This window comes from Schistocerca gregaria, chromosome 4 (genome assembly GCF_023897955.1).
Source record: "Schistocerca gregaria isolate iqSchGreg1 chromosome 4, iqSchGreg1.2, whole genome shotgun sequence".
NCBI classification, from domain to species: Eukaryota; Metazoa; Arthropoda; class Insecta; order Orthoptera; family Acrididae; genus Schistocerca; species Schistocerca gregaria.
In genome coordinates this window covers 734089816-734095820 of record NC_064923.1, presented here as the reverse complement: position 1 = coordinate 734095820, position 6005 = coordinate 734089816, and the positions used below count along the sequence as shown (strand labels likewise).

General features: G+C 43.0%; 1 pseudogene; it reads right to left on the bottom strand.

The window, feature by feature from the left end:
* Positions 1 to 810: 810 nt before the first annotated feature.
* Positions 811 to 958, bottom strand: LOC126268492 (U2 spliceosomal RNA; annotated as a pseudogene).
* Between the last annotated feature and the right edge of the window lie 5047 nt (positions 959 to 6005).

The window sequence follows — 6005 nt, the reverse complement described above, 5'->3', positions numbered from 1 at the left end:
AGCATACCATTTAACATCTTGGTATTTTCCCCATAGACATTTAAGCACCCAGTCCTTCTGAGAAGGACAGAACAACTTTTGCGAGTCTGTCATGGTGAGCAGTGTCTTGTTGGCGGCGGGTGATACAGCCCCAACATGTGTGCAAAGAGGAGGTTTGCGACCCAGTGGCAATGATGGCTGTTGGCATGCTACCTGGTGGCAGCAGTAGGCATGGGGATGGGGGCATCGTGGCAGTGGAGAGGAGGGTGAAGCATTCTGCTGCCCCCATACACTGGCAGATCTCAGTAGGATTAGTTCTGGAGCAGTATATCAGAATTCTCAGTGACTTTCTTCCATTGGTATGACAAGGCAACTGAAAGGGACGGTTACCACCCATTTTGGTATCTGAGGAAGTGACTGCATGGTCTGAAGCCCCCAGAGATATCATAGAAGTGTCTATAAAGGTTACCTGGCGAATGTAACCCGATTGCAGAAAAAAATTACTCATCATGCAAAGGGACTCTCATGACCGTTTTAATTAATGAGTCAATCAGTTGGATACTCATGAGGTGCCACGAGGTGGGTGGGAGCGAGGGCGAGAGTACTGGGAATGCGACTGGCTAGATGGAGCATTCTCAGGTGTTTTTTCCTTGCATCTAGATATTTTAATGGAATTTCAGTCTCACATCTGCATAGGGAGAGATGACCATCGCAATAAAATCAGCTACATTATCGTACGTAGTATTAACCTGATGTTTAAAACTCCTCTGTGCTGCTACCTTCCGGGACGTCGTAGGCGACAAGGCGTCTGGCTATTTTAAGAGAGTTCGAAGTGAGGAGGTATCCTGTGACAGGTAGGCATGTACTTAGCACTCTGTCATGACTCAAAAATAAGTTTAATATTCTAGTTCTGTGATGCAGGACATAACAGATATTAAGCTGATAACAACAGATTCTTTTTATCTGGCGAGAGAGTAGTTAGAGGAAATAAAGCCTATGTCTCATTGTTGTACAGGATTTTCACAAGGAACGATACTTTAGAGGTCTGAACATGCGTTTTTGCTCCAATTTCTGTTGTCTTAGGAAATAGCCCATACAAATGGGAGGAATCTACATTTTGTGTGAGACATTTGGGTTCGTTAGAAAAAGAGCAGAATGTTCATCCCACCAAACTCCGCATAGTGTGGCCCACAGTAGTATGATATAAGAGACCATTCGCATAGTTCATTTATATTTGTGTGTACAGTCAAATTTGTGTAGAATCAAATGAACGAGAGTTTTGTTTAAAAAATAAATGTCAAATCTATCGAAGTCAAAATTATGAAGTTCTAACCAAAAATGATATCCCCTTCCTAACCATATCTATTCAATAACCAACAGTAAGCAATGAAAGATAGTTACTGCCCACATAAAATATGTTCAATAAGCTCGCCCCCCTCCGTATGGGTTGATTTGGTGCGCAAGGCTACTTATCCGTTACGCATATTGTTTCCTTTAAAAGTTATCAGATTCATCTGTGGTTTATATCAATTGTCTTGCACCTGTAACCACAGTATATGGTAGGAGAGGCACTTGGTGGCATAGTATCATAATTAAAGAGAATTAGAACCATCCAATGAAGGAACAAGCTTTTTCTGAATGTCTGGCTTATTAAATTTGTAGAACCACCGGCAAGGGGGTAACCGCGCAATATTTACTCTTCACGTTTTCAAGTGCTGACAACAAATGAATTAAGGAGAAGTCTACTCTGCAAGGAGTTCTTGACCACAAGGTCGTCTGCTCAGGTACGATGTGTAAGGTTTGGGCCCTAGCGAGCTACAACTAGGATGCTGACATTGTATGGGCAATGGAACTGCAGGAGCTGCTCCATGACGCCCACAAACGAAGTTTGTCCGGGGCGGACAGACTGCCTGCCATCAATGCTGGGTTTGGTGGGCTGGGACGCAAACAAACCGTCACAGTACGTGACATCCTATCATACCGACGAGCTGATGTACTGCACCTGGTTAACTACAGATGCTACCTTTCCAATGGGACAACAGATTTCGCACTTATATGAGTGTGTGGCGTCTGTTCTTTAGGACATGTCCGAAAGTACCGACCCCACGGACTCATGTAACTGATTCGCCTCGGTGGGCAACGAATCCAAACCGTCAATGCGGATGCACAGTATCGTTCGACCTCCAGCAGGAATCCAAAATCAGCGAGCATGGAGGATATGGACAGGGACTGTGGACAGGTGGCTCTAGGTGGGAATGTGAGCTGGCTGCAGCGGTAGTCCGTGCATTTGCGATAAACACTGTGCCGAACTGGCGCAGTGGTTAACGCTACTAACTAGTAAACAAGGAGATCCCGGGTCTGGTCCACCGCAAATTTCCATTCGTCACCGCTGATTTCGTGTAAAGTTCCGATCCAGCTGATATCAGTTTCTTCCCTTTCCTTTCCTTTCTCCTCCTCCACACTCAGTTTATATAATACATACCACAGTTATGGATTCTGCATGATGCCAGTTCTTTCAGACATGTCAGAAAGGACAGGCATCATGCAGCATCAACATACCCAAGTATCTGCTTCGCTTGGACGGCCAATGAATCCACAATCTACAGTGCAGGTGCACAATATTTTTCGACTCCATGGGAATCTGAAGTTAGCCAGCATGGAGGACATGGTTGGAGACTACGGATAGGTAGCGGTAGGTGGAAATTGAGTCAGCCGGGAAGCATGCCAAGATACTCCACACCTTTGTGATAAACACCGTGTCTGGATGGTGGAGTGGTTAACGCAACTGCCTAGAACCCCAGATACCCTGGGTTTGAGTTCTGATCCTCCACACATTTTCGCTCGTCGCTGCTGATTCCCGATAAAGTTACGATGCAACTGATATAACCAGTTCCTTACCCTTCCTTTCTTCCCCCCCCCCCCCCCTCCACATTCAATTTACATAAGATTTCATACCACCACAATCGTAGATCTTCTCTGATTTTACCATTTTAGGTCCTTTTATGTCGTACCTCAGCAGTAGGAACTTTACGAAACAATTTGCGGGCGAGGCTTATAGATTTTTCATATTAACTCAAAAGTTAGATAGTTAGTAGTACCATAACTGATAGAACTAAAATCACTTTGACGCTGAAAGTTCTGACATAAAGCCATTACATATTTGCCAACTTCTTTTGGCGTATCATCCTTGAACTGGGCTGAGACGTGGAGTATTTTACTGGTGAACTACGCGAAATCACCTCCTCAACATATAATACCGTACTTCTGCAGTATGAATCTGGACGTAGGTGTTATACAAATGTACAAATGACCGGCGAAAAAAGGATATGAATAACTCCACATAACAAAAGTACAGTATCAAATAGGAAGTGATTAAAAATAGTTCTACGAACCTCTTTGTTTTATTCACACGCTGTTCCATCTGTCGATGTAATTCAGTTACTTTAGATGCTGGACTGAACTCTTTGTGCTGTCGTTATTTAGTGTATTAATTTCGTTGCTAGTGCGGTTCGGGAAGTAGGGCGTGGAGTCGCCGATCAATTTTTCGTCCCATTAACTAATTATGTTTGCATCTGATAACGGACTTTAGAAAATCAATTCGATTGCGTTAATTCTTTGCCCTGCTATCGAACAAGACATGGCGACAACACTAAGCACGACTGTAGTCTCATGATGGTGAAAACAACAGCAGATTATGCTAATGAGAACTCTCTTACTCTGCAGAAGAATTTATGAATAAATAATGCTGTCATGTGTATGTATATGTGTGTGTGTGTGTGTGTGTGTGTGTGTGTGTGTGTGTGTGTGTGTGTGAAGAGAGAGAGAGAGAGAGAGAGAGAGAGAGAGAGAGATACACATATAGATAAAACAAAACAAATGTCAAAGAGAGTGGTGCAAATAATCACCATATTACCATGTCTCCCACTGAGAAAGAATGTTACAATTATAAACCAACTGACACATTACAGATCATGTCAAGAAATCAGATTGGTGTTCTTGAAAGAGCGTCTCGCACTCTTTGCAGGTGGGTTGTTGCTGTCACGAGAGCCAAAGGTCTAAAGTTTTCATGAGCCAGTTTGGTCAGCATTGGGTACTGTCTAATCTGTGAAATGTATACATGATCCGAAATCTGACATAGGTTAAACGGAATAATTCAAGGATTTTGAAAACAAGGTACTGATTGCTGTAGTCACTACTAGAATATAGGGGTCCTAGAAACTCTTACAATTTGTTAAATTGAAACTATTTCTCGTGGGTTCTTCTCAAGTCATTTTCTGCTTTCGTAATTGTAGTGTAGGCCAAGCAGCACAAATAACATCAAGCTTAGAGTCAGAAGCCTGAGACTACAGAGTGCTGGAGGACGCAACGAAGCAACCCTAATGTTTTACATCTGGATCTCTTCTCTGCAAACCACTGCGAAGCATATGGCAGAAGTATTTGTCAATGATGCCCAATTTTACACTGTTGTAATAATGGAGAAACAGACAACAACGACACCAATAGCAGCTAGGAAAGGCATTTCGCCCCAGAATGTTTTATACAGGATCTGTGGCTGGTGATCTTCCAGTGCCACAGCCAGTGTGGTGTCACGAATACTGACTCTATGGTAACATTCTTTATTATTCGTGGCTTACCTGTGAGAGGTTCTAAGCAAAGAAGGGAAAGCAGAAAGGTGGAAGGAGTATATAGAGGAGTATATGAGTTCGAAAAGAAATCCGTTGGAATTCGATTACTCGATAAATAGTACAATTCTCAAGGCTGTCAATTCAACTAAGTACCTGGGTGTTAAAATTACGAACAACTTCAGTTGGAAGGACCACATAGATAATATTGTCGGGAAGGCGAGCCAAAGGTTGCGTTTCATTGGCAGGACACTTAGAAGATGCAACAAGTCCACTAAAGAGACAGCTTACACTACACTCGTTCGTCCTCTGTTAGAATATTGCTGCGCGGTGTGGGATCCTTACCAGGTGGGATTGACGGAGGACATCGAGAGGGTGCAAAGAAGGGCAGCTCGTTTTGTATTATCGCGTTATAGAGGAGAGAGTGTGGCAGATATGATAAACGAGTTGGGATGGAAGTCATTACAGCATAGACGTTTTTCGTCGCGGCGAGAGCTTTTTACGAAATTTCAGTCACCAACTTTCTCTTCCGAATGCGAAAATATTTTGTTGAGCCCAACCTACATAGGTAGGAATGATCATTAAAATAAAATAAGAGAAATCAGAGCTCGAACAGAAAGGTTTAGGTGTTCGTTTTTCCCGCTCGCTGTTCGGGAGTGGAATAGTAGAGAGATAGTATGATTGTGGTTCGATGAACCCTCTGCCAAGCACTTAAATGTGAATTGCAGAGTAGTCATGTAGATGTAGATGTAGATGTATACACGGGCGATGTACTTGAGGACAATATTATGGAAATGGAAGAGGATGTAGATGAAGATGAAATGGGAGATGCGATACTGCGTGAAGAGTTTGACAACAGAGCACTGAAAGACCTGAGTCGAAACAAGGCCCCGGGAGTAGATAACACTCCATTGGAACTACTGACGGCCTTGGGAGAGCCAGTCCTGACAAAACTCTACCATCTGGTGAGCAAGATGTATGAGACAGGCGAAGTTCCTTCAGACTTCAAGAAGAATATAATAATTTCAATCCAAAAGAAATCAGGTGCTGACAGATGTGAAAATTACCGAACTATCAGTTTAATAAGCCACAGCTGCAAAATACTAACGCGAATTCTATACAGACGAATGGAAAAACTGGAGGAAGCCGACCTCGGCGAAGATCAGTTTGGATTCCACAGAAATGTTGGAACACGTGAGGCAATACTGACCCTACGACTTATCTTAGAAAATAGATGAAGGAAAGGCAAGCCTACATTTCTAGCGTTTGTAGACTTAGAGAAAGCTTTTGACAATGTTGACTGGAATACTCGCTTTCAAATTCTAAAGATGGCAGGGGTAAAATACAGGGAGCTAAAGGCTATGTACAGAAACCAGATGTCAGTTATAAGAGTCGAGGGGTATG